The sequence below is a fragment of the Ips typographus genome, linkage group LG5 (genome assembly GCF_016097725.1).
Source record: "Ips typographus isolate SLU linkage group LG5, UJ_Ityp_2.0, whole genome shotgun sequence".
Lineage (NCBI taxonomy): Eukaryota > Metazoa > Arthropoda > Insecta > Coleoptera > Curculionidae > Ips > Ips typographus.
Window position 1 is genome coordinate 1,915,247 of NC_138426.1, and position 7,928 is coordinate 1,923,174.

At 29.0% G+C, this 7,928-nt stretch overlaps 1 long non-coding RNA gene across 1 annotated transcript; it reads right to left on the reverse strand.

Moving 5' to 3' along the window:
* Positions 1-1,328: 1,328 nt before the first annotated feature.
* LOC145729562 (uncharacterized) lies at positions 1,329-1,824 on the reverse strand. The gene is made up of 2 exons (XR_014178409.1): positions 1,659-1,824; positions 1,329-1,593 (listed from the first exon to the last, which is right to left on the reverse strand). It is a non-coding gene; the product is annotated as an uncharacterized LOC145729562 (long non-coding RNA).
* Positions 1,825-7,928: the final 6,104 nt, after the last annotated feature.

Consider the following 7,928-nt stretch of genomic DNA (forward strand, 5'->3'; position numbering starts at 1 on the left):
ACGCCAAAACGTGTTAAGGTGGGGGAAAATGTCATGCGAACTACGCCAACATGACCAGGTAACCCTGCGACCCTACGCCAACAGGGGGAACAGGAGGGGAACGGATGTGTTCCGACCATGCGCCAGAACACAGGGTAAAGGAGTGTCGTGCGACATGCGCCTGCACGACCAGGTATCCCTGCGACACTACGCCAACAGGGGGGGTAAAGAAAGGTGAAGGACGTGCTCCGATCATACGCCAGAACACAGGGAAAAGGGGGCATCATGCGACATGCGCCTACATGACGAGCAAGCCCGGCGATACTACGCCACCAAGCCACGGTACTTACGGTTACGGACGGACGAAACGGTTCGGTTCGGTATATCGGCGAGAGAGAGAGTCTTGCGAAGGCGGTGCAAGACTCCCGGCTTAGTGCCACGGAGCTTCATTTATACTAATCGCCGGGCCCCCACTACAATGACGCGTCGGTGGTGGGGGCCGCCGCCGCACAACACAGGAGCGCCACAGTTCCGATCAGTACGTTGCTCGAGGCTTACCCCCTCCACAATTTCGTCAAACCGCACACAGAAGCGTATTTACAATAATCCACGGTGCACAGTTCCACCCGTTCAGTGGAAATTAGTAACGAATTTAAACGCTTCGTTACACTCTGAAACCTTCTTAAGTTTCCCAAGACACTTCTAAAAGTGCCAGAGGCCTCTAAACAGTCATTTTTAGTTGCCGGAAGCCTCTAGCAGCCGTTTTGTATTGTCAGAAGCCTCTAAAATCTTCATGAGCTACCAAAGAGACTTCTAAAAGTGCCAGAGGAAGGTGTGGAATTGTCAGAGATCTCTACAGTCATTTTGAAAATGCCAAAAACCTCAGAATATTACTGAGAACCTTTCAAAAGTTGCTAGAGGCATACGCATTCTCAATTAATCCTGAATTTTCTGAAATAGACAGTAGTATCTAGAAACGCCAGGGATCCTCTAAATATTAATGACACTTCTCCAATTCCTCCTCCTTCTCCTTCTATTGAAGAGTAGACTAGAGAGAAGAGGAAAAAGACCATCTAATACTATACTAACTAAATATCGCTCAGGTCTCTAAAAACTACTGAGAACCTCCCAAATGGAGGATAATTTTAGATACCTTCACAGATTTTCTAAGATTTACAAAACGTTGCTAGAGGTTTTCCAATATAACTAAGAACTTGGAAAAAAATCACCAGAAGGCTCTAAAGAAGTATCAAACCTACATATCACGAATTTTCTAAATTGCTGCTTTGCAAGCTTCTATGTTGGATAGTAGAGTAGTTTCAGCCGTTGCTTTGGAACAAAAATGACTATTTGTATACTGTTTCTGTCCTTTATATCACATTATTATAGGTACAGTGTTGTTGGTAATTTAAGGATTTGGAACACAATTTCCTAAATTATTTTCGCAGAATCCAGTATCGCAAAAACAGCTTATAAAAATTGGTAAACCACTACAATTTGTATTGGTGCTGGTGCATTTATCCATGCATTCATTTTTTCTATAACATCCTCGTCCTTCTGGGCAAGTGGTCGCGTTGCAGAAATCTACGTCTGTTGTATCCTGCTGGATTGTAGCTGAAACGTAAATAAAAATATAAATTTTATGTACCTACTTTAGTTGATTTTTTACTCAATTTTACCGGTAAAAATATACAAAAGTAACACTGTTATTATAAAAGACTTCATTGTAGGAAGACGCTTTACAAACTTGTGTATTAATTGGTTTGAAACTCCTTTTTAAAATTTGGTTAATAATTGCTTTCTAGTGATAATGACAAGGACGGCAATGGCTTAAAAGCTTAATAATAGTTGTTTAATTACAATTTATCTTTTTACTATTATTTAAAAAATTATTTATGAGTTAGATACAGCGTGTTACAAAATCAATTAACTACTTACATGTGGAGTTCCAATTAGTTGCTTTTATTCACGAATTATTCACTTTCAATTGCAAAATGATTCAAATCTGTCACTTTATTAGAACTTTTAACAATTTGATAACGTACTTCCAATACAAATATGATTATTACTACCAAACTTCTGGAAATGGAATGAATTTTCGATTGTCTTCAATACTAAGTTATGTTTTTATGAAAATTTTTAAAGGAAATTTACTTGGGTGGAGACAAGAATGGAGGTAATATCTCTATCAATATATCCTCTCCAAAACATCATCAATTTGATATATTTCTTTTTATGAAAAGTGACACAATTTTGACTTCGTCAGAACATACCAATTTTCTTCTCTCCTTTCAACTCTTTTTCTTTTTTTTGTTTCTGGTAGAATACAGTTTCTGGCGCGAAAATAATATCCACTAATTTTAACGCCTTTTTGTTTCATTTTTCAAAAATTTTCCTTTTCTTCTTACTTTTCAATTCTACTTCTTTATCTTTCCCTTTCAATTCTTTTTATTTTCTTCTCTCTTTGTGATTTCCTTTTGTTTAATCTAGTAGAATACAATTTTTTTCGAAAAACATAATCTATTAATTTTCAGGCTTTTTCACTTTTCAGTCAGTCAATTATTCAGCTTTTCTTCTCTTATTTCAATTCTTTCTTCTAAACTTTTTTTTTTTCAATCTTGTAGAATACTGTTTTTGGTGCAAAAATAATATGTACTAATTTTAATGCTTTTTCTTTTCACTTCTCTTTTTTACCTTTTTCTTTTCTTCTTATTTTTAAATTTTTTTTATTTTCTTTTCTCTTTGTGATTTATTTTTGTTTAATCTGGCAGCAAACAATATCCATTAATTTTGAGGCTTTTTCTGTCTTTCCACACTTTTTTATTCCTTCTTACCTGTCAATTTTTTTCCTATTCTTTTCTTTTTTCAATTCATCTTCTTAACTTCCTTTTTCTTTAGTTTCAATTTCTTCTTTTTTGATCTTGTAGAATACTATTTTTGGCACGAAAATAGTATCCATTAATTTTTACGCCTTTTCTTTTCTCTTCTCCTTTTCACTTGTCAAACATCTGTGTTTTCTTCGTTTAATATAGTAGAATAGATTTTTTTTTTGGAAAATTAATATTCATTATATTTGAGTCTTGTTTCCTCTATTCACTTTTTTCTCTTTTTCTCCAGTCAATTATTCCGTTTTTATTTTTTTACTTCTATTCTCTTTCTAAATTTCTTTTTTCCCTCAATTTTGTAAAGTAATATTTTTGGCACAAAAACATAATATCTACTAATTTTGACTGATTTTTACTTCTCCAAATCACTTGCCAAACATTTTTCTTTTCTTCCTTCTTTTAAATTCTTCCTCTTTATTTTTTTCGTTTAAATCTTCACCTTTTCTTCTATTTTTGTGAATTTTCTTGGTTTAATAGTAGAATACAATTTTTTTGGCAAACTTCATTAAATTTGAGGCTTTTACTCTCTTTTCACTCGTTTTTTTCTTCTCTTCTGTCAATTATTCTGCTTAATATGCACCAAAATAATATGCACTAATTTTGACATCTCTTCTTTTCTTTTCTCCATTTCACTTTTCAAACATTCTTCTTTTCTTCTTACTTTTATATTCTTGTTTTTTTTTTGCGAGTTTTCGTTGTTTAATTTAGAATAATTTTTTTGTAACAACAAAGTTTTTTGATTTTGAGATTTTTTATCTTTTGTTAATTATTCTGCTTTTATATTCTTCTTTTAATTCTTCTTCTTAACTTTTTTTCAAATCTTGTAGAATACTATTTATGGCGCAAAAATAGTATCCATTAATTTTGACGCCTTTTCTTTCAACCTGTCAAATATTTATTCTTTTCTTCTTACTTTTAAATTTTTCTAAATTCTTCTTAATTTTTCCTTTTCTATTAATCAATATTCATTAATTTTGAGTCTTATTGTTTCCACTACTCACCTTTTTTTTTCTTTCTCTCCAGTCAATTATTCCGCTTTCAATTTCTTACTTCAATTGTTCTTCTAAACTTATTTTTTTCTTTTATTCTGTAGAATTTCCCGTTCTTTATTCTGAGAACTTATATTTTTTACTTTTTTAACTTTCTTTTTTTTTGTGTGAATCTTATAGTAATTTGCTAAATAAATACATTATTATTATTAGAATATCTACTACCTACTATCTACTAATCTTGACGTCTTTTCTTTTCATTTCTCCATTTCACTTGTCAAACATTCTTTTTTTTTTCTTTCTTTGTGAGTTTTCGTTGTTTAATTTAGAAGAATACCATTTTTTGCAAAAGTAACGTTTTTATAATTTTAAGGTTTTTTCTCTCTTTTGTTTTATCTCCTGTTAATTATTCTGCTTTTCTTTTCTTCTTTTAATTCTCCTTCTTAATTAATACTATTTTTGGCGCGAAAATAGTATCCATTAATTTTGACGCCTTTTCTTTTCACTTCTCCTCTTCACCTGTCAAACATTTATTCTTTTCTTTTTACTTTTAAATTTTTCTAAGTTCTTCTTTATTTTTCCTTTTCATTTCTCTTCATTTATTTTTTCTTATTGTTCTTTTCTATTCTTTTTATTTTTTTCTCCCTTTGTGAGTTTTCTTCGTTTATTATAGTAGAATTCTTTTTTTTTTGGAAAATTAATATTTATTAATTTTGAGTTTTGTTTCCTCTTTCACTTTATTTTCTTTCTCCAGTCAATTATTCCGCTTTCATTTTCTTACTTCAATTATTCTTCTAAACCTCTTTTTTTCTTTAATTCTGTAGAATACTATTTTTGGCACTAAAACATAATATCTACTAATTTTGACATCCTTTCTTTTCATTTACTTTTAATTTCTTCCTCTTTATTTTTTTTCTTCAAATCTTCTCCTTGTCTTTTCTTTTTGTGAGTTTTCTTGGTTTAATCTAGAAGAATACAATTTCTTTTGCAAATAATATTCATTAGTTTTGAGGCTTTTACTCTTTTTTCACTTCACTTATTCTCACTTCACCTTTATTTTTTTCTCTCCTGTCAATTATTCTACTTAACTTATTTTTTTAGTTTTGTAGATTATTATTTTAACGCTTTTTCTTTTCATTTCTCCATTTTGAGTTGTCAAACATTATTCTTTTTTTCTTACTTTTAAATCCGTCTTCTTTTCTTCTTTCTTTGTGAGTTTTCGTTGTTTAATTTAAAATAATACCATTTTTTGCAAAAAATAATGTTTTTTGATTTTGAGGTTTTTTCTCTCTTTCTTTATCTCCTGTTAATTAATCTGGTTTTCTTTTCTTCTTTTAATTCTTCTTCTTAACTTCTTTTTTAATCGTGTAGAATACTATTTTTGACGTAAAAATAGTATCCATTAATTTTGACGTTTTTTCTTTTCACTTCTCCGTTTCACCTGTCAAACATTTATTTTTCTCTTTTTACTTTTAAATTTTTCTACGTTCTTCTTTATTTTATTTTTTTCTCCCTTTGTGAGTTTTCTTGTTTAATCTAGAAGAATTCATTTTTTTTTTGGAAAATTAATATTTATTAATTTTGAGTTTTGTTTCCTCTTTCACTTTATTTTCTCTCTCCAGTCAATTATTCCGCTTTCATTTTCTTACTTAAATTATTCTTCTAAACCTCTTTTTTTCTTTAATTCTGTAGAATACTATTTATTTTTTTATTAAGGCTGCTTCCTTTATAGACTTTTTTCCTGTTTTTATCACAGTCTCAGAGACGCTATTTGGTTTACTAAATTCCGCTTTCATTTTCTTACTTAAATTATTCTTCTAAACCTCTTTTTTTCTTTAATTCTGTAGAATACTATTTTTGGCACTAAAACATAATATCTACTAATTTTGACGTCTTTTCTTTTCACTTCTCTAATTCACTTGTCAAACATTTTTCTTTTCTACTTACTTTTAAATTCTTCCTCTTTATTTTTTTTCTTCAAATTTTCTCTTTTCTCTTTTTGGGAGTTTTCTTGGTTTAATCTAGAAGAATACAATTTTTTTTGCAAATAATATTCATTAGTTTTGAGGCTTTTACTCACTTTTCACTTCCTTTTTTCTTCTCTCCTGTCAATTATTCTGTTTAACTTATTTTTTTAGTTTTGTAGAATACTATTTTGACGCGAAAATAATAAGCACTAATTTTGACATTTTTTTTTACCTCTCCATTTCATTAATCAAAAATTCTTCTTTTTTTCTTACTTTTAAATTCTTCTTCTTTTCTTCTTTCTTTGTGAGTTTTCGTTGTTTAATTTAAAAGAATACCATTTTTTGCAAAAAATATTGTTTTTTGATTTTGAGGTTTTTTCTCTCTTTCTTTATCTCCTGTTAACTATTCTGGTTTTCTTTTCTTCTTTTAATTCTTCTTCTTAACTTCTTTTTCAATCTTGTAGAATACTATTTTTGACGTAGAAATAGTATCCATTAATTTTGACGTTTTTTCTTTTCACTTCTCCGTTTCACCTGTCAAACATTTATTTTTCTCTTTTTACTTTTAAATTTTTCTACGTTCTTCTTTATTTTTTCTTTTTTATTCATTTTATTTTTTTTCTCCCTTTGTGAGTTTTCTTGTTTAATCTAGTAGAATTCATTTTTTTTCGGAAAATTAATATTTATTAATTTTGAGTTTTGTTTCCTCTTTCACTTTATTTTCTCTCTCCAGTCAATTATTCCGCTTTCATTTTCTTACTTAAATTATTCTTCTAAACCTCTTTTTTTCTTTAATTCTGTAGAATACTATTTTTGGCACTAAAACATAATATCTACTAATTTTGACGTCTTTTCTTTTCACTTCTCTAATTCACTTGTCAAACATTTTTCTTTTCTACTTACTTTTAAATTCTTCCTCTTTATTTTTTTTCTTCAAATTTTCTCTCTTCTCTTTTTGTGAGTTTTCTTGGTTTAATCTAGAAGAAAACATTTTTTTTTTGCAAATAATATTCATTAGTTTTGAGGCTTTTACTCTCTTTTCACTTCTCACTTTTTTTCTTCTCTCCTGTCAATTATTCTGCTTAACTTATTTTTTTAGTTTTGTAGATTACTATTTTAACGCTGTTTTTTTCATTTTTCCATTTTGACTTGTCAAACATTCTTCTTTTTTTCTTACTTTTAAATTCTTCCTCTTTTCTCCTTTCTTTGTGAGTTTTCGTTGTTTAATTTAAAAGAATACCATTTTTTGCAAAAAATATTGTTTTTTGTTTTTGAGGTTTTTTCTCTCTTTCTCTATCTCCTGTTAATTATTCTGGTTTTCTTTTCTTCTTTTAACTTCTTTTTTAATCTTGTTGAATACTATTTTTTGACGTATTTTCTTTACTTTTAAGTTCTTCTTTATTTTTCCTTTTCTATTCTTCTTATTTTTTTCTCCCTTTGTGAGTTTTCTTCGTTTAATATAGTAGAATTCATTTTTTTTTTGGCAAATTAGTATTCATTAATTTTGAGTTTTATTTCCTTTTTCACTTTTTTTTCTCTCTCCAGTCAATTATTCCGCTTTCATTTTCTTACTTCAATTATTCCTCTAAGCCTCTTTTTTTCTTTAATTCTGTAGAATACTATTTTTGGCACAAAACATAATATCTACTAATTTTGACATCCATTCTTTTTATTTCTCCATTTCACTTGTCAAACATTTTTCTTTTACTTTTACTTTCTTCCCTTTTTATTTTTTTCCTTTAAATCTACTTTTTTTTCTCTATATTTGCGAGTTTTTCTCTCTTAAGTTAAAATCTAGAGAGTCTGTAAATAAGAATTTGAGTGTTTGTTGAAAAAATATCGTGGTATGAACACAAAATTATATGAACAAACCCTATTACTTTGACCTTCTCTGTATGCTTCCAAATTAAAGGACACCCTGTATTAAATAATGAACAGGATATAATAAAATAATAATAATGTAAATAAAAATGTCAACGTTTCTATGGGAAATGTTATTAAGACTGCTTCCTTTATAGACTTTTTTCCTGTTTTTATCACAGTCTGAGAGACGCTATTTGGTTTACTAAATCCTATTTTGCATTGTTAATGCGTGCTCAATCGACGGA